The sequence below is a fragment of the Schistocerca piceifrons genome, chromosome 1 (assembly GCF_021461385.2).
Source record: "Schistocerca piceifrons isolate TAMUIC-IGC-003096 chromosome 1, iqSchPice1.1, whole genome shotgun sequence".
Lineage (NCBI taxonomy): Eukaryota > Metazoa > Arthropoda > Insecta > Orthoptera > Acrididae > Schistocerca > Schistocerca piceifrons.
The window spans coordinates 1,152,747,974-1,152,769,059 of NC_060138.1; the positions used below are offsets into that span (position 1 = coordinate 1,152,747,974).

Consider the following 21,086-nt stretch of genomic DNA (forward strand, 5'->3'; position numbering starts at 1 on the left):
GTAGCTAATACGTTGTAGACGTGCCCAGTTCGAGTTGAATTAAATATTGCAAATCCGCTGGTTGCGGGGCAGGTATTGAGTCATGTCGGCCATTTGTTGTGACACGAGTAAGTTTTTCAGCACTCGCATCAATCTGCAAATCTAAAAGTTTATTGCTGACCACTCGATGAAATTAGACGTGACTGACGTGGTTTTCAGTGTAATGTGAAGAGTTGTTCATGGAGAAAACCGGTTACAGGAGAAACGTTCGGCGATTTCCATGGGACAAGAATAATTCTGTAAGCTTTCTGATTGGTGGCTGCCTGCGCCTACCGTAAAAATAACTTCGAAATATTCCACTAACGGGAAGTTGCACTTCGTGCAGCAGAACGCACCGTGTTAATTAACGATTACGGGAACAATATAAGATGTTCTCTCCGTCTGTTTACAGTAAAATACAGCGCAGGTTAAATAGATATAATAACTGGAGACTTAATGTCTAGCGCTCCGTTTTACAGTACTATGTGTAGTAAAACTACTAATGCCTCTGGAGGCCTTTTGTGAATGAATGACACAAACAAATAGGTAAGTAGATAAAATATCAAGCAGAATGCTTCCTGGAATAAAATAAGGTTTGGCTGTCTACAACGGATCAGGGGTGGGTCAACTGTTGGTGAGACGTTTCCAGTCGCTTGCAAAGCCCCGGTGACACCCACCTGCTAACTTTCGTATTTTCTTGAGCTTGCTTTTATTACTGGCGGTTCAAAAGATGCCCATTACATTTTTAGCCTTCTCGCCAAAGATCAGAAAACGTTCTCGGTGGGCGTCTCTTGTTCTGTATGCACCGCTCTTGGATCGAGGGACTGGTGACCTCGTTGTTTGGGTCCCTTACACCCCCCCCCCTCCTCCCTCACCCCCCCCCAGAGTCATTCAACCAATAAGTTATCGCACCGGAAAAGACGGAATCAACTGAAAACAGTTAGATAATTTTGAAGGCTGCCTTCTGAGCGTTAAGTTAATCGTTTCCGTTTCCACGTATTCAGCAGCAACTTCAGCCTATTAACGTACATCACTGATTCCTAGGCACAGTTCTCACAACCAGAACTGACATTTTCCTGCTTGTGATAGAGTATGTCACATTAATGGCTCATTTCTAAAACATTCCTGATGACAAAGTGGATTAAAATAAATGGAGAAACAATACATTGCATTTTCTGATGATATTGCTGTAGCAGCAGATTAGGGTAGAACGTAAACAGAATGTTGAAAGCACTGAAACCCACAGCCAAACAGTAAACATTAAAGACAGATGCTACTAAAACAGCCGGCCGCGGTGGTCTCGCGGTTTAGGCGCTCAGTCCGGAACAGCGCGACTGCTACGGTCGCAGGTTCGAATCCTGCCTCGGGCATGGATGTGTGTGATGTCCTTAGGTTAGTTAGGTTTACGTAGTTCTAAGTTCTAGTGGACTGATGACCACAGAAGTTAAGTCCCATAGTGCTCAGAGCCGGGGAGGGCTATTAAAACAAAGCTGTTAGTACTAACCAAGAGTGGTTAGCAAAATACCGCTAGAGTGACACATGGATGATTCAGCACGGAGCAGCTAAAAATTGTTTCGCAATTTAGTGAATCTCGTTTCGAAGAGAGTGATTCCACTGCGGAAATTTTGAAGCAAGCTGCCCCTGCTAAACTTTCATTTTTAACACAATACGCAGCTCTGTTAACAATGAAACGAGGGAGTACTTTGCCATATCTTGTGTGCTACTCTAAGGAAATGGGGCCGTAAAGTGTATAAAATACCAGTTAGAACTGACGGTAATGTGGATACTGAGTCAGGCGCAAAAGTAAAAGAAAGAAATGAAATATACCGTGAGGCGCCAAAAGAAATGAATGAAGAAAAAACTCCACAGGGAAGCTAATAAGAGACAAAACATTAAGGCTATTTGCCGAGCACAACCAACGATGGAAAGGAGCATAGTTAGGCCCTAGGAAAGAAACCTACATGTGCCTGAAGAGCACAAACGGAGATTCAAAAGCAGAAAGTGTTGAAAAATGAAGTGGCACACTGAAGAAAGTAGTCGCAACGACTAAGCTTAATCCAATATCTATGGAGACGTAGTCCGTATTTGCGACTAAATACATCTCCATAAATACAGAAGCAACTAAGGGACAACAGAAAAGACATAAAGTAACGATTAATCGAATATGATTACAATGTCTGATGGAGATTTACACAGACATCTTGCTACCCGAAATACGATGTACCAGATACATGATACATATTTGCGACATGCCAGATGATGAGATGCAATACACAAAACTCTTCGCGTAGGTATGAAATCCGTGAAGTTCCTATTCTAAATACTTTTGTTTACAGCTAAAAAGGAGTTTAAGAAAGTTATCGTGGGAATGTCTACATTACGTATGTATACACAAAGAGAATTTTGAAGGCATTGTGTTGGAATAAGAATGTGTGTCCAAAGAATGTGAAAAGTGTTTGTGAAAGGTAACATGCACGAGTCTATACAGAGCCACGCTACCACAAATACTGTGTTGATGACATCACGGTTCCGTACAACAGGCTTTATGAACCTGGAAGGCTGAAGACAAATGAACGCGGTAATTGCCTGATACCATTTACACACATATCGTGCTGTCCCTGAGATGATATACGAGATACATAATTTGTGTTTGCGACGTCTCACATCAGAGACAATACTCGAAATTCCTAACCTGCTAAATACGTGAAGTTCACATTCCGAATGTAACTGCCAAGGACAAAGGATGTGAAGAGCGTCAATGAAAGGTGGCATGCACCAGTCTGAGTAAAGCACTGCCACGATTAAATACGATGCTGCTGAGAAAAAGCTTTCGAGGAAAACGATACCGAACCAGGCAAAACGAAGTTCACACGAACGCGACGTGTGCCTGATATGATTTATACGTATATCGAGCTGTACCGGTTACGGTGTACCACCTATGATTTACATTCATGACACACCAGGTGCTGAGGGAGAATACATAAAATGCTTCACATGGTAAATAAGTGAAATTCACTTTCTGAATGAAAGTGACTAGGACTTTTACAACCAGAAAATAGCTTTCGAATGTTATAAAAGGGGCTGTATAGATTAGATACAGACAAGTAAAGAGAACTGTGTAGGAATTGTAGTCGAATAAGACCGTAAGTTCAAAGGACACGATTGGCATCAGTGAAAGGTGACGTGCAAAACTATTTAAGACAATGCTGCGAAGAAAGACAGCGTTGATGAGAACAGGCTTTAGTACAAAAGGCTTTACGAGCCTGGAAGGGCGAATTATGCAACACGGAATTGAAATGAGCGCGAAATGCGTCTGGTACGATACATCACATAACTGATTTATGCTTTCGACATTCTGTACGATAACACGCAAAAATCGTATCATGCGAAATAAGTGAACTTAACATTCTGAATGTAATTGTCAAGGACAAACACAGAATGCAGCTTAACAATGTCATCACGGAGCTGCCTGCATTATATACGTGAAATTGAAAGTAATTGTGAAGGACTTGCATTCGAATACGAGAGTGCGCCCAAAAGGTGTGAAGAGCGTTAGAGACATGCACGAATCTATTTAAGTCTGTGCCACGATTAAATACTTCGTCGATGCTTTCTTATATGAGGGTTTATGAACAATGGAGGCCGAATTATGCAACACGGGGTTCAAATGAAGAGGCGTGCGCCTTATCGGAGGTGGGTTGCGTCACACAGAGGCCTTCTACGGAGAAGCAGCGGGTGTGCTCCGGTGGCAAACACGCAGCAGCGGAGCTGGCTGAAGAACACGCTCAGCGCGGCGCGAGTCAATAATCCGTGAAGCGGCCGGCGGGCGCGCCTCCCACGCAACGCGAGACGACGCGCGCGCATACACACACACTCACACGCCCACGCACACACACACACAGACGCACAAAAACGCGCACGCGGAGCGGCAGAGCTATAGCGCCGTACCCGGGGTCGTTGGGCACCTCCGCGGGCGAGCCCCCTGCCACCGTCTCCTGCGCCTGGGATTCCATCATCTGTCGGCCTGTTTGCGTTGCGACGCCTCCGCTGCTGTGCTGTCGGCTGTCTTCTTGCTCCTCCGTCGAGTCGAAGCTGAGCGAGGGGTGTGTTTGTTGTGCACGCCTCCCAGCTGCCGGCCGCTGTCTGCTGCGGCCCACTCAACACCACTAACTACGACTAGGTAACAAACGAACGGCGACGACTACCGGAACAAAACGACACACATAAAACAACAAACGACACACTAGTTTACTGTACGAAAAAAACTTGTCGGCGGAACGGCAGCGGCGAGGGAGCCTCTCTACGACTGATGCTTTTGTCTAGCTCACTAAAAAAAAAGTGTCAGCAGCGCCTCGCTCTCGGACGGGAACGCGGCGGCTGAGTTGTGTGCTGCTGTTGTGTTCTGGTGTTGTCCCCGTGTGTTCTACTCGGACGCACTACCAACGCGACACTAACAAGCTAACTAACGACTGCGCGCTCGCTCCCGCCGCCGCTCCCTCCTGTTGTGCCTTCCCTTCTGGCGCTGCTGCCGCTTGCTGCTGGCGACGCCGCCGCCGGCCGGCGTGGTGGGGGGCGCCGGTCGCAGGGGGAGGGGCCTGCGCGCTGACGGATGGCCGCGCCGCTCGCCGTGATTGGCTGCAAATCTCGGTGCGCAGCCTCTGACGTCACGCGCCTGCGCAGTGCGACGCGGCGCGCCGCGACGCTGCGGCCCGTCCGCGGCGGCAGGCCAGAGACATCTAGTAGCCCGCGACGCAATCTCGTACACCATCTTGTCCGGCTCCGCTTGTGGCGCTACGTTGCAGTACTAACTCAACTGCGAGAGCAGCGCCATCCATTCGGATGTAAACGGAACCAGAAAGAAATGAGACCGGCACAGTAATTCGACAATCTGCTTATCGTTGTGTCTTTCCGTCAGGTATGCTAAGTTGTGAGAGGCATGAATTTATATTGAAATGAGAGAATATGTTTTACTGTGTCAGTCACTGCTTTATTTTAACTTCTTTCACTGGGTCTACGCATTTCGTGCATACGCCCTCACGATCACTTCGGCAGCTACAGGGTATTTCACTTGTTTTGGCGATAGCAAATAACATGATCGCGCGCTAGAAACGAAATACAGGGACGGTGGTGATGCTTGCTGGTGGTATGGAGTGTCAACTTTCATCCAATAAACAGGTTAGTAATCACTAATCAGTATACTGATCGAAGTAACGTGTGCATGCGCGCTGGATTACTGTTTTCGCTACGAATCTGTCATACGCTTGAACTGTTCTTTCAGTAATCAAATCAGCATTCAGTCGCTATATCCAATTCTTGTTCGTGGAACAATACTGAATCGGGTAAGAAACTTCCGTGCAACCGGCAGTGCATCGAATCGAAAGTCAACAGACCGTCGGGAAACCGTGCGAAATCGCGAGAACACCGAACATGTCTGTAGCAGTTTACATCAAGGCCTCGTCGTTCGTTAGGCAGACCTCGCTAGCTGTCTGTGAAGCGTGTGGTAACCACAGACTTTCCAAAAGCGTTAGAGTCGAATGGCTCTCTCGCTCGCCTGATTTAACTGTGCCATATTATTTGAGGGCGAGAGTGTACTCCGACCAGCCATAAGCCTGCGACAGTTAAAAGATCGAATTCACGATGAAATTACCAGAATACCTCAAGCAGTTACGAAAGAGTGTTCGAAAATTGTGTGAAATGCCTCGAGTATTGTTTAGCCATAAATGGTCGTAATTTGGCCGATTCAGTACTTTACAAGTAAACTTGAAGAAATGTAGCACCTTGTGTAAAATTTTCAACTTTGTTTCGCGATTACTTTGTGTATGCAAATCTGCAATCATTAAAACACTGTGAAACATTATATTTTGTTCAATGGCAGCTGTTCCCATGGGACCCTATACCTACACACCCTCCACATACTCTCCCAAAGAAACTGCACTCATCGCCTCCTCCACATCATGAAGTCCGTCCCGACTTTTACCCATCCTACCAGCTTTTAACTGTGCTGTTATTGTGTTTCGTTTTGCCTTTTATTATTACTGTTTTTAATTATACGTGTGGAAATCCGTGTTTCTTATACATATGGTACTGGCAATTAGTATAAAGGCATTGATACTTGCAGTGAAATTAGCATTGCCGGCTGGTCTATTTGCGTACAGTGTATGTGCAATAGTATGAGATCCAGTTACTGTCAAACGCAGTCAACTGGTGTTGCATTTGATGCCAGTAGTATATAACAAGACATCAACGACTCGCGTGGCAGTGAGTGGAACTCAGTATAAAGGCAGTCGGCTCTGTATTGTGCTAGTCTGTGCGTTACTAGAGAAAGTAAACAGACACTATTGGTGACAGTGCGTGGTATGTATATAAACCACGATTGTGACAGTGCCACGTGGTAACCAGTTATTATGAGATGAAAAGGCAAAAACTGATGCGTACGAGGAAATTGTCAAATCGCCAAGAAGTTGAAGCATTTATGTACAGTGTTTGACAATTTCGTTAGATTGGGCGCACGAGATAGACAGAACGTAAAATATGGGCTGAGCAGACAATCATTTGAGGCATCGGAACGGTTACTTTTGTGTAAAGCAAGAGCCACAAACTGCACTTGTCAGCAACTGCCAGATGTGAATAACAAACTTTGTCAAATGACAAACATCTTACATTCGAGGACGATTGCAGGAACCTGCTCTAATACCCAAAGAAAATAGACTACGTTGTAGTTTGCTGAAAAACATATTTCATGGACATCATAATGGGATAAAGTGTTCATCAGTGATGAGAAGAAGTTTAATTTAGATGAGCCGGAGGAATTTCAGTTTTATTGGAATACTCTGAGAACAGAACAGCAGAGAAGAATGAGCAGAAATTTTTGGTGGTGGAAGTGTCATGATTTGGGCAGCCTCCAACGCTAAAGATACATCACGCATTGATTGACTAAACACTACTGCGAACTTCAATATGTATATTGAGATGCTACGTACAGAACTGATTAGAATGTTTGAGGACCTAGAGAACGAGTCTAATGTTTCGAGAAGATACTTCATCAGAGCATGTTTCTGCTACAACCAAAAGCGGTTCGAAGATAAAGATATCGATGTCTTGGCCTGGCCTGCAGGTATCCTTGATACGAATTCCATGGAAAACCGTTGCGGATTATTTGCAAGGGGTCTCTAGTGCAATGTAAGGCATTTTGAGCCCATATGTGAGTTGAAAAGTGCGATACGAAAAGATTGGGCGACAGTTTCACTGCAAGAATTACAAACCCTAACGAAATCAATGCCGAAGAGAATTTTTGAGGTAATTAGGAAGAACGGAGGTTGGACAAAATACTAACAATGCAATAACACAACATGGCAGTGAGTGTCTTTGTACCAAAATCCATCCAGGAAATGTAAACGCCTTATTTTCTTATTCGTGTTATCAAAGAAACTATGTAATTCCATCATTCGTTTGTAACAGATCTGTATATGGCAGCAGCCGAAACTGCTAATAGTGAAGTGTAAAAGTTTTTGTGTGATCAAGATGGGCCTGTAAAATAAAGTGCCACAATATGATCATGGACTCATATTCTGACGTTAGGAACTTGCTTATTAATAATAGTGATGCTGTAAGTGTTGATTGGTAATATTTACTGACAAAATGCAGCCTAACGCTAGATTGCGTACTTACGGCTATCCTGTGTGGCCATTTTTTAGTACGACATTAAAAGAGAGAGAGATTATTAATTGATCACCGATGCGTCGCTTCTCGATTGTGTTCAGGAGACGTACGGATTGATTACACGAATAATTGACCTTTTGACCCGGATTGCCTTCACGCAATGAGAATCTTCTATGAAAATACCTAAGGGATTTATCATCTGAATATAAAAATGGAAATGAAAGCAAATTAGTGGAATTTCGTAAGAGAAAGATTAACAGATCGGAAGTTGAACACATTAGTGGTCTCCCAACTACAATCGAGACATCGCGATAAAGAGCGAATCTGTAACAAAGCACATATACAATTTGAACATCATTTTTGGTTAGTGAAAGAAAAGAATAAGAAGAAAATTACTGCATCGTGAAATATTAATATATTTTGAACAAATTGGCTTTAAACTTCTACACATTGACAAGTACACAATAAATGCATGACTTACATCTGATATTTCTTTTGTAAATGGCGCAGTCCAATAATCGCTGCAGTCCGTTCCTTCTTAAAATTAAATGTCCTTGCGTGTGCGTAAGTACTTTGTATCCACACCCGAGTTACCGAAATGTTTGTTCGTCGTTTCACATAGTTTTTTACACAAAATAAAAACATAGCTTGTAGCAATGCTATGTAGTACGTCTTAACATGTCGGCGACCAAAAGTACAAGGGTTAATGAAGTCTCTAGAATATTTCTTAAAAAAAGATAGATTGTTCTTTCTTCTGTTTCACAGCTTCTTGCTATCAAGCGCTGCCGCAATGATTTTAAATATTTGCGCCCAGCGGGTAATAGTGTTTATTAGAGTATTTAAACGCTGGACGCGCGTTTTGGTATAGGCGCACATTTAAAAAAATATTTCATCTCTTTACTCTCGCGCTGTGAGGCTTAGCATCTTTACGAACTACAGCTCGTTGGCTGTCCTTTTCTTTAATGACAAATATCTCACATGCAAAGTAGCTGAAATTCAATAATATTACAAAATTCAGACTTTATGTCTTCAGTTGATAGTTCCCTCATAATCATTTATGTCTTACATATATCTACTACTTTCAGCACAGAATGTTACAGACATTGTACTATTAATTTCGTAGCAACAATACTTTTATACTGATTTGCACTGCTTTATGAAAACATCCACTTTATTTTTTACGTTTAAAAAGTTTTAAATTCATTGGACACGTCTCACCTTTCTGTTTATTGTTTTTCTCTTCTCATTTTGTTTTTACTGTCAGTTGGCTGTTGAGCGGGTCGAATGTACAGCTGACAGCCTCCGTCACCTCTCGCCCTTACGGGATGTGGGGGGGGGGGGGGGGGATGAAACAACAATAAAAAAGTTTCTTTGGTTATATATCCTCTTTGGCGTTAAGCAGATATGTATAAGACGGAAATTATGCAGAGAAAGAAATTCAACACTATTGCATATGTCACTGTATACTAAAATCAGATTTGCAGTTACTTTATTTATTCTTTAATCCCGTGGTTCTCTTTTAGCACATCTATATTACTAAATTGCTGCCCAGAACCTGGTATCAGTTGCGAGGTGCCTATTTAACAGCTTCGAGAGGTAACAGAAGTATGATTTTCAGTATTTCGAGAAATTATTGACGGTATTTAAAAATTTAAAACGCTGTCATAATGTCCCGGGTTCGATTCCCGGCGGGGTCAGAGATTTTCTCTGCCTCGTGATGACTAGGTGTTGTGTGATGTCCTTAGGTTAGTTAGGTTTAAGTAGTTCTAAGTTCTAGGGGACTGATGACCATAGATGTTAAGTCCCATAGTGTTCAGAGCCATTTGAACCATTTGTCATAATGAGGCAGCATATCTGACGAAGTGAATATCCGGACTTTATTCATCCAGTATTTGAGAAAGAACACTTAGCGACTTCCAGCGAATATGATTTTAAGCCTTTTAGAAACCTTATCTCGCTCGTAACCCCACCCCCCACCCAAAAAAAAAAATTATGACAGGAAACAAGTTCATTGCTTACTACGTTTAGCTTCCGCATCAGGCATGAAGTTTTAATTAATTATTTCATTACTAAAAATTGTACTCGTAACACAAATTGCAAACAATGTCCATATATATACTACTGTAAAATTATATCATTGTACGACTCATAGTTCAGGAGCTATGACATCATAGACGTGAAACACTAGTTTTTGCTTAAAATGACACGCAGTAAAACTCGAACATCACGCATGACACTTTGTTACTTCTTTACTGCTAACTCTATTCGCAACATACACTGCAGAGAGTCTCTACGTATATCGCTCAATGTACTTGCAAAAATTATATTAGTGTACGATACGTAGTTTGGGAGATACGATCTCGTAAACACTGAGATGCGTGAAAATGTAACTTTTGTTGAAAATGGAGCACAAATTACCCAGACTGTATTCATCCAGTGTTTTATAATGAGAGGACTTCGCGACTTCCAGCAAATATTAACTTTAATTTTAAACTTTTCCTAAACTTTTTCTGCCTTACTTGTTCCAAATCAAATTTTTAACACATTAACTCACCTGTAAATTAAGTTTGAATCTGTTTTATACATGGGAGTTTAATTCTTAAAATAGTCGGCTGCTTACTAATAAGTACAAAAAACGGTAAAAAACAACTCATTAAAAGACATATTTATCAACTTAAGGCGTTAAAATTAATTATTTTTAAAATTCACGACAGCAGTTTTGTCGTTTAGCCATTTTCAACTGAAATACAGCGAATATTCTGTCATTCAGTACATTACAGTTTAACCATTACCTCGTGGCTAAAGGGCCGAAATTATACAGCGTGTATCAAAAAGGATCATCTGATTTTTTAAAAAATCGTAACTATTATGTTATTTGAGATATGTGCGTGAACAAAGTACTCTTGAAAAGAGCAAACACTCGAGTTTTACATGGTTCCCGTTAGGTAGCAGCAGTGTGCGCCCATTTCAGTTCTATTAAAAATGGTGTCGGGACAACAGAAAGTGTTGTGTGTTCTACGATTTGCGCAGTGCGGGTCAGTAATAACTCCAGAATGAGATTCTCACTCTGCAGCGGAGTGTGCGCTGATATGAAACTTCCTGGCAGATTAAAACTGTGTGCCCGACCGAGACTCGAACTCGGGACCTTTGCCTTTCGCGGGCAAGTGCTCCACCATCTGAGCTACCGAAGCACGACTCACGCCCGGTACTCACAGCTTTACTTCTGCCAGTATCTCGTCTCCTACCTTCCAAACTTTACAGAAGCTCTTCGGCAAAGGTCCCGAGTTCGAGTCTCGGTCGGGCACACAGTAATAACTGTTCAGCGTGACTTTCGCACTAGGTATGGTGTGGATCCTCCTACAGCACAGAGCATTAGACGACGGCATGAACAATTACGAGAAACAGGCTATCTGTGTAAAGGCAAATCGCCGGGCCGTTCCCGAGTGTCTGACACAGACGTCGAACGTATCCGCTATAGTTTCACAAGGAATTCGCAGAAATCCGTTCGCCGTGCAGCTCGATAGCTCAGACATGCCCCAGACGTCCGTCTGGCGTGCGTTGCGTCGACTTTTATACGTGAAATCATACAGCTGCTTCAAGCTCTTCCTGAAGGTAACAAACAACAACGTGTAGAGCTCTGTAATTTCGTTCTTGGAAAGATTGAGGATGACATTTGTCTTCCACGCTGTTTACTGACGAGGCAACATTCCATGTAAAAGGAGAGGTGAACCGTCGTAATGTGAGAAAATGGGGTACGGAACAAACACATGAAGTTGTACGAGAGGGACTCTCCAAAATTTAATGTGTGTATGGTCCATTTTTCTTTGCCGAGAACAGTGCACAGGAAGCGAATATCTCGATATGCTTGAGAATTTGCTTTTCCCACAGTTGGAGACAGATTTGAACGACTTCATTTACCAACAAGATGGGGCACCGCCACATTGGCATCTGGAAGTGCGAGAATTTGTAAACCGAAGGATTACTGAACGATGGATCGATTGCACTGAAGCAAACGATTCAGCCTCACATTACTGACCTCCAAGGTCACCAGACCTGGCTGTATGTGATTATTCCTTGTTGGGATTTATAAAAAACTCTGTTTATGTGCCTGCGTTACCAGTAACAATGAATGAACTGAGACAACGCATAGCAGCAGCTTTGGAAGCTGTAACTCAAGACATGCTCGCTGTAGTATGAGAACAATTTGAATACCGCATTGACACTCCCGTGCGTCTCAAGGGGGAGGGGGGGGGGCATATTGAACACCTATGAAAAGGTATGAAAAAAAACTTTTCGAGTTTCCCGTTCATCATAAAACAAAATTCACTGTATATGTTCATTAGTTTCAGAAATATAGAAGTGCCAAATCGGATCATTCTTTTTGATACACACGGTATTTATTGGGTTTTATAAATAAATATTATTAACTGTCAAAAGTCACGATATTGTCGTTAATAAGGTCTTATATAACTAAACTGCAGTAAAAAAAAGAAAAAAATATTCCCAAAAAAGACGGAAGATTATCTAAACATTTTTCATATTCACAAATATAGAGGCGGCAGATGAAAGGTAACTTGTAAGCCATTAATATGAAAGTTCATAGACAAACAACAACAGTTCAGATAAAAAGAGAGTATAGTGCTACAGAAAAATGCTCACAATTAGATGAGTAAAGGTACTGAATCAAAGTGGAGAGAAAATAAATTTATGGCACATCCTAAATAAAAGAATGGAGTAATTGATAGAAAACGTCCTGAAGCAGCGATGAATCCTAAGAATCCTAAGTTAGTTAGTGGAGGGAAGTGTGCGAGGGGGTAGAAATTGTAGAGGGTGACAAGGTTTCAATACAGTAAACAAGACCAAAGCGATGTTCGTTGGAGTAGTTATGCAGAGATCTTTCTATCAAACCACTCTTTACATTCAGGAACACAACAACAAGTTCACAATGTGTCAAAACTCTAGGAAAGAGACTTACTATGTCTGTAAAATACGACAATTCTATATACTTGTAGTCGATCCATTGGCTGGTAATTATTTCGTTCCTATTGTGCAACTATGTTCACAGACGAGAACAGCAAGCTTTGTTCCACATATTTCTTCCGACTTTTTGTTCAATAGCGAGTGGTAAAAATTATTTTAAAACACAAAATTCCCATGATTTTTCGCCTGCTCCGTGGCTCGCCAGGATTAGTTTGCGTATTCAATTGGCCCTCTGCTACGGTTGCAGCTGTTGTCGCGTTACACTTGTGTTTACGCTCAGGTGACGTGCACATATACAGACTGCGATGGTACCACGTACACAAAGTACGAACATGTAGTGCATTGGCGGAGTTGTTGTTTGCACTCAGGTGATCCAAGTGAAAAGGTTTTCGACTTGATTATGCTCGCACGAGGGGAATTAACAGACTTTGAACGCAGAATAGTAGTTGGAACTAGACGCATGCAGCATTTCATTTTGGAAGTCATTAGGGGATTCAGTAGTCCAAGACGTACGGAGTCAAGAGTGTGCCGAGAATACCACATATCAGGCATTACCTCTCACCACCGAAAACACAATGATAGACGGTCTTCACTTAACGATCTTGATCAGCGGCGTTTGCGTAGAGCTGTGAGCGCTGACAAGCAACACTGCGTGAAATAGCAGCAGTAATCAATTCGAGACGTACGACGAACATACCCGTTAGGTACATCTACAACATCTACATGGTTACTCTGCAATTCACACTTAAGTGCCTGGCAGAGGGTTCATCGAAATTTTCATACTACTTCTCTACCATTCCACTCGCGAATGGCGCGTGGGAAAAAGGAACACCTTTTAGTACTCATGTGGATGACCTCGCACTTTTCTTATGATGGTCATTTCTCCCTACGTAGGTGGGTGTCAACAAAATATTTACGCATTCGGAAGAGAAAGTTTGTGACTGAAATTTCCTAAATAGATCTCGCCGCAGAGAAAACCGCATTTGTTTCAGTGACACTCTCACCCCCGTTGCGCGATAACACGAAACGAGCTGCCCTTCTTTGCACTTTTTCGATGTCCTCCGTCAATCCTACCTGGGAAGGATCCCATACCGCGCAGCAATATTCCAGCAGAGGACGGACAAGTGTAATGTAGGCTGTCTCTTTACTGGGTTTGCCGCATCTTCTAAGTGTTCTGGCAACAAAGCGCAGTCTTTGTTTCGCCTTCCCCACAATATTATCTATGCGGTCTTTCCAATTTAAAATGCTCGAAATTGTAATTCCTAGCTATTTAGTCGAACTGACAGCCCTTAGATTTGTGAGATTTATCGTATACCCAAAATTTATCGGATTTCTTTTAGTACCCATGTGGATGACCTCGCACTTTTCTTTGTTTAGTGCTAGTTGCCACTTTTGCACCATACAGAAATTCTCTCTAGAACATTTTGTAATTGGAATTGATCGTCTGATGAGTTTACTAGACGCTAAATTACAGCGTCATCTGCAAACAATCTAAGGGGGCTGCTCAGATTATCACCTAGATCATTTATGTAAATCAGGAACAGCAGAGGGCCCACGACACTACCTTGCGGAACGCCAGATATCACTTCTCTTCTACTCGTTGATTTACCGTCTATCACTACGAACTGGGACCTCTCTGAGAGGAAATCACGAATCCAGCCACACAACTGAGACGATACTCCATATGCATGCAATTTGATTAATTGTCGCTTGTGAGGAACGGTATCAAAAGCCTTCTGGAAATCTAGAAATATGGAATCGATTTGAGATTCCATGTCGACAGCACTCATTACTTCATGGGAATAAAGAGCTAGCTGTGTTGCACAAGAACGATATTTTCTGAATCCTTGTTGGTTATGTATCAATAAGTCATTTTCTTCAAGGTGATTCATAATGTTTGAATACAGTTTATCCTCCAAAATTCTACTGCAAATTGAGATCAGTGAGTCTGTAATTCAATGGGTTACTCCTATTTCTTTTCTTAATATTGGTGTAACCTGTGTTACTTTCCAGTCTTTAGGAACAGACCTTTCGTCAAGTGGGCGGCTGTATATGATTGCTAAGAAAGGCGCTATTGTGTCTGTATACTCTGAGAGGAACCTGGTTGGTATACCGTCTGGACTGGAAGACTTGCCTTTCTTAAGTGATTTGAGTTGTTTCGCAACACATAAAATATCTACATTTATGTCACTCATGCCAACAGCTGTTCTGGTTTCGAATTCTGGAATATTTACTTCGTCTTTTTTCGTGAAGGAATTACGGAAAACTGTGTTTAGTAACTCCGCTTTAGTGGCCCCATCGGTAACATTTCCATCGCTATCCCGCAGAGATAGTATTGACTGTTTTTTGCCACTGGTGTACTTTACATACGACCAGAATCTCTTTGGGTTTTCTACCATATTTTGAGACAGTATTTCACTGTGGAAACTATTAAAAGCATCTCGCATTGACGTCCGCACTAAATTTCGAGTTTCCGTGAAACTTAGCCAGTCTTGGGGATTTTGCGTTCTTCTGAATTTGGCATGCTTTTTTCGTTGCTTCTGCAACAGTGTTCTGACGTGTTTTGTGTACCATGGTGGATCAGTCCCGTCTCTTATTAACTTATGCGGTATGAATCTATCTATTGCTGTCGATGCTGTATCTCTGAATTTGAGCCATATCTGGTCTACAGTTACATAATTAGCTTGGAAGGAATGGAAACTCTCTCTTAGGAAGGCATCATGCGTATTTTTATCTGCTGTTTTAAATAGATATATTATGCATTTATTTTTAGTGGTTTTGGTTGGTATGGTTTTGAGCCTCGCCACAATGAACTTGTGTTCACTAATCCCTGTATTCGTCATGAAGCTCTCTATTAGATGAGGTAAATGCTGCGAAATTTGGCGTTAATAGGCAAAGGCAGCATTCGACCGAAGCGAGTGCCTATGGTAACAGCGCCTCTGGACCCTATAAGACAGGAAAATTGTGCTCTGGTTACGTGAGCCCGATTTCAGATGGTAAGAGCTGATGGTAGGGTTCGAGTGTGGCGCAGACCCCACGAAGCCGTTGACCCAAGTTGCCAACACGGCGCTGTGCAAGCTGGTGGTGGCTGCATAATGGTGTGGGCTGTGTTTACATGAAATGGACCGGGTCCTCTGGTCCAACGTAACCAATCGTTGGCTGGAAATGGTTGTGTTCGGTTACTTGGAGACCATCTGCAGCCTTTCACGGACTTCATGTTTCCAAATAACGATCGAATTTTTATGGATGACAATGCACCATGCAAACTGGCCACAATTGTTCGAGATGGTTTGAAGAACATTTTAGACAATTCGAGAGAGTGATTTGGCCATCTAGCGGCCTGGAGTGGTAGTACCTGAGCCGTGGCGCGGCTGGCGCCAGTGTTCCCGCACTTAGAATGGCAACGCTGCCATCGATTATAGGGTCACCATCTTTGCCTTCCGCGATTCAGGACGGTGGTCGGGTGGTTAACGGGGGAGAAAAGAGACAGCGGAGCGGATATTAGCAGGGTCGGAGGTGGCTTGTTGACGCTTACCGTGAGGCCTGTGGTACGACTACTGCACGCTATGGGCAGCGTCAGCGAGAGATCCCAGCAGTGACTTGATGGGACCTCGGGTCTGGTATCGCGGTGGTGCACTGTTGTGTTTTGGGGCTTTTCTGCTGCGAGGGCCATTGAAATTGAGATGTGTCTATGGCGTGACGGAGGAAATGTGTGATGCTCGCCGATGTTGCATGTGAAAACGCTTCGTCTGCCTCGTGTCTGTGCAGGAAATTATGTGAAGTAAATAGCTGATACCACCGCGACGTCTTGCTCTCACGCGTTGTTGAATATATTTCGGAATTACTGAATGGGGAAGATATCCCACGTGTAAAGCAAATGAAGCCATTTGCGCCATACTAAGGTACTGTTTTATTCTACTTAAATCTGTGTCAGTTATATGTGCATCTATATGCCCTTCTTTAGTTGCAGAAGTTATAGAAGTGTGTAAACAGAGAGCTATGTGGAAAGGGATGTAAAGTTGAAGCCCTTCCAATAAGTGAATACACTCGAACTCTGTATTACCAAAGGTGCCTTTCGATACCAGCACCTACCTTGGTAATAAGTGTTATTCGGAGGTTGTCGTGGTACTGTAAGTAATTATTATACACAAAATTGTTTATTCTGATTATACTAAACTGGAGATGTAAGGTCGGTTGTGTGCCGCTGTAAATTACTATTGTTTCCTCTGTGTGGCAACCTAGCATTGTCAGTGGCTTCAATCATTATTCCTGTCATAATTCGAGTTTTGTATTTGCGGGTTTTCTTAAGCTGACACTGTTGAGTTGTGAGACCTATAAACAGGCAAGTCAGACTGAGTATTCTATGAGCTCAAGACGATATTCTATTACGTGGTTAGTTTGTTATAGGTTAGAAGTATTTTACGTGTTATTAATATTCTGCTGTTTGCTTTGTCTAAAGGGGAGCTGGTTCTGTGAAGTAGTCGTTTATATTTTATTAGTGTGTTACGCATTGCGCCTTTTCATGTTAATTGTTTTTAAGAAGCTACAAATGACTCTGTGTATGTTGCAGGTAGCTGAAACTGACGTGTTCACGGGGGTCGCGTCCTGACGGGGTTGATAGTGGCCCTTTTTACTACGGCACATCCGGCTATCCTCCTTCAGTACATTTGTCTCGCTTTTACCGTTACTACGTTTGTCGATTGGAATTAGGGCTTACTGTAATCACCTTATATGTTGAAGTTAAGTATCTCCCTTACCAGGGCGCGAACCTTTGTGGATATAGTCGTATTCTCATCTGTAAAGATTGATAGTGTTATTCATTTGTTCTCGTCACATGTATGATTATTTATCTTGTTATATTTAATGTCAGTAAAATGTAAGTGTTAGCGAGGTCCGAATTGGGACGTTGTATTCTCCTCTTGTGGAAACAAATTTAAATGATTTTATTCCTTTTTTAAGTAGCCTTTAGATGCGTACATTTTGCCTTCATGTTTGGTGTTTTATGGCTTCCACGTTAATTAAAATTACAATAAAGGTAAATTTGGCAACGGAGGGTTTCGTGTATTTATTAGTTGATAAGTGGATCCTAAGTTAAGTGCAGGCACCCTACCAGTACCAGTTCCCGTCAGATCACCGATGTTAAGTGCTGTAGGGCTTGGCAAACACTTGGAGGGTATAAAATAAATAAAATAAATAAATAAATATATATTGTTATTTAGATATTGATTATTCTATCTGTATGATGGTGATTATGATTGCAATTGTATTTGCTTATCTGGATCGTGGACGTTTAATTATTCGGTATCAGACGCTTGACAATGGCTTTTTCGTAAAGGCAATGTTACTCGTAGTTGACCGTGAAATAAAACTGAAATAATCGGACTTCGTAATTAAATCGTTTCCAAAGACTGCTGCGGTAGGTGCGGACTCATAATCTAAATCTCAATATTACAATAATTTGCCAGCCATGCCAATACGTCGTACAGAGGTGATTATCTACTAAACATAAAAAAAAGTTACACAGTTAGTTAAATCAGATATATTCAATGAATAAGCCTACAGTTCATAATCCTACTTACTTTTATAAATATAAATTCTTTACAGAATCGAGTGCCTAGTGCGGTTGCAACTCGCAGTATTCTTCTATAACATGAAATATGGCGGTGTGCCAGACAATAAAATAAAATACGTGCTTCTCGCACCACTTCAACCAGAGCTCTCCCTTTCTTGATCAAACATAAGAGTAACGTAATTGTGCTTTTGTTTTATCAGCGACACAGCGCTGCAGTTGTGTGCCATAGGCTTTATTTATTTGTCACTGATTATTTATGTAATTAATATTTCGCGTTTCCGAGGAAACTCACGCTCGGCATGCAAATGTGCCTTTATATTGCCCCCTGAATTGCGAGGCGAAAGGACACACCTGCAGGCGAGCAATTCACCTAAAGGCACAAGAAAATCTAAGTTATCTACAACTATTTACATGACTTACATTACACATTATATACATTATATACAAAATTTGAATGACGCGGGTGCGCCGTAAAAGTTCTAATGTTGGCAGATAGAGTGCGCGCATGCGCAGAAGCGTCTGTGTAACTACGGCACTGCCGTTATATCGTACAGTTAGATCACGCGGCACAGTATTGCAGATCATATTGTTCGTGTGCGCGCGTTTTTCAGTCGTTGCACAAAGAAAATATTCAACCAAGATTACATATGAAGACTACATTCTACGACAGGTAACTTAGTTTTAAATTTACAATATTTGTTATAACACAATACAACTTAGATTGTTGAATGTTCTTAGTTACATAGTATTGTTTTGAAATACTTCAAAGAAAAATGTCCGTATTTTTCAGGTGCGTTGACCTTATACACATCGTGTCGTTATTACAGTTCATATTCGTCCGCTGCACAATAATTTTTTACAGGTTAGTATCGTCGTGGTAAAGTTTTTTGATCACAGTAACATCGTTGTATAACAACGTGATTAATACATAAGCGTGTCCATTTCTCATTTCCATTATAGTCGTAGTGATGCAGTTCGTTGTGACTAAAAGCATTGCTTATTACAGATCAGACGTGACCCGTCGAGTAATTGGTCCACGTGCAGTTCGTTTTTTACATTCCGTGGAAGCTTGGTTGCAGAACCTCGGACGGCACATAGCTGGCGTCGATCCTTGGACAGTCCAGGTAAGAGTGTCCGTCACATTTCGAGAACATTTCATTCCCTGAAGTTCCAACCAAAATTCTTCCACCCGTCGTGTTGTTTTCTGGACAGGCACTTTGTGTCCATTTAATCCAGTTAACATCTTGAAGTTGGGTACTGTAGTAATATCACTAGACGATGCACGAATTATGCACTTCACATTTTCAGTTTTTTGCTGAATATAGCTCACCTAAATGTTCGTAGTTATTAATCAAGGAAATCGTTCATCGCGTTCACATAGATACGCTGCATAATGAATGGCATTAACAGTTTCTTTCACATAGGTTTCCGCGTAGTTGCAGAGTTAGTAATGTTCGTTAATGTCCGTGAACAGTGGTTCACTATGCAATGTCTTTTTGGCATTCGTTTTGTTCAAATTTTTACATAGTAACAGTTACACTATACATCAGTTAAAAAAATAAGTAATTATACATACACACGTCACATATTTTCTTAGCATAAACATAATATAGTTGCACATAAACATGTTTACATCATCATTACATCGCTATAGGTTATTACATTGTGTCACATTTGATTACATGAATTGCAGATATTTACATCCTCTTTAGCGGTTTTGCTGGGATATTATCGATGTTTTTTGTGATGTCATCTGAAATTAAGATAGGTTAGACACAACATTCATTACATCAGTAGGCAAGACCAGGCGTTTTCACCACTCAATAAATATTCAAAATAGTAAGAGAGAGAAAATGTTCGATTCCTCGCGTTATGTGCGTGTGTGTAGAGTGTCTGTGTGGCCTTGACTACTGATAGATGCTTTTCGTGTTGAGAGATGTGCGTCTAATCTATTTCTCAAAGTAAAAGATCACTTCACAGATGACGTCTGTCAGTTCGTCAGGTGTCACACCAAGTCAGTGGTACCTTCAGTAACAAATGTTCCGTGAAAAATTAATATGTCATCTACTGCTACGTAATCATAAATTTTGCTTTAATATTCCGTCTTTCAGGTGGAGGCGCGCGCTGAAAGAAGAGTTCTTCTGTCTTCAACTGCGTCACTGGAACCGCTGAAATGAAAATTTCTATACTACTTATTATCTGTGTTGTAACAACAGAGTTTTTCGAGTTGCTTAGCAATATTTTGATGGGTATGACTTTGACATTATTCAGCATGAAATGCTCTAAGATCTCGGTGTGCGTATAGCCCAATAATTTTGTTAGTTCCAGGATGTTGTAACAGATACGCACCAGGATGCGGTATGTTAACAATTATATAAGGTCCTTCATATAGCAGACGCCACTTAGCGTTGCGTCGTTTGAGTGCTACAGATCTATGATGAGTACGAAGTAGTACAAGCATTCCTACCTCGAATTTTTGTTTTCTTTTTATTATGTTTCTGTGATGTTTGTTTCGTATTTGTGCGTGATGTGTCAATGTAGTCAATACTTCTTTTATTTTCTGTTCAGGTGTGATTTCCTTGTCTGACAACTTAGGTAATGGTTCTATCCACTGATCGTTCTGTTTGCAATTGAACATGATCTCGTTAGGTGTGTAATTCGTATCGTAAATATTTAAGTTATTGTGTACGTCTTCGAAAAGACTTAGGTAGGACACCCAATTAGTATGTTTTGATGAAATATAAGTCCTCATGAATCGATTTAATTCTCGGAAAAGTCTCTCAGTCGCGTTACATTGTGGACTAAACCTCGAAATAAATATACTTTTGATGTTATTGTCCTTCAAGAAATTTCTCCA

The 21,086-nt window shown here is 41.6% G+C and overlaps 1 long non-coding RNA gene across 1 annotated transcript in view; it reads right to left on the bottom strand.

Annotated features, from left to right (window-relative positions):
* The window catches only part of LOC124801623, a 521,303-nt gene extending 516,783 nt beyond the window's left edge, over positions 1-4,520 (bottom strand). Inside the window, exon 1 of the long non-coding RNA XR_007017112.1 lies at positions 3,967-4,520. This is a non-coding gene — a long non-coding RNA (uncharacterized LOC124801623). The remainder of the gene's footprint in view (positions 1-3,966) is intronic.
* Between the last annotated feature and the right edge of the window lie 16,566 nt (positions 4,521-21,086).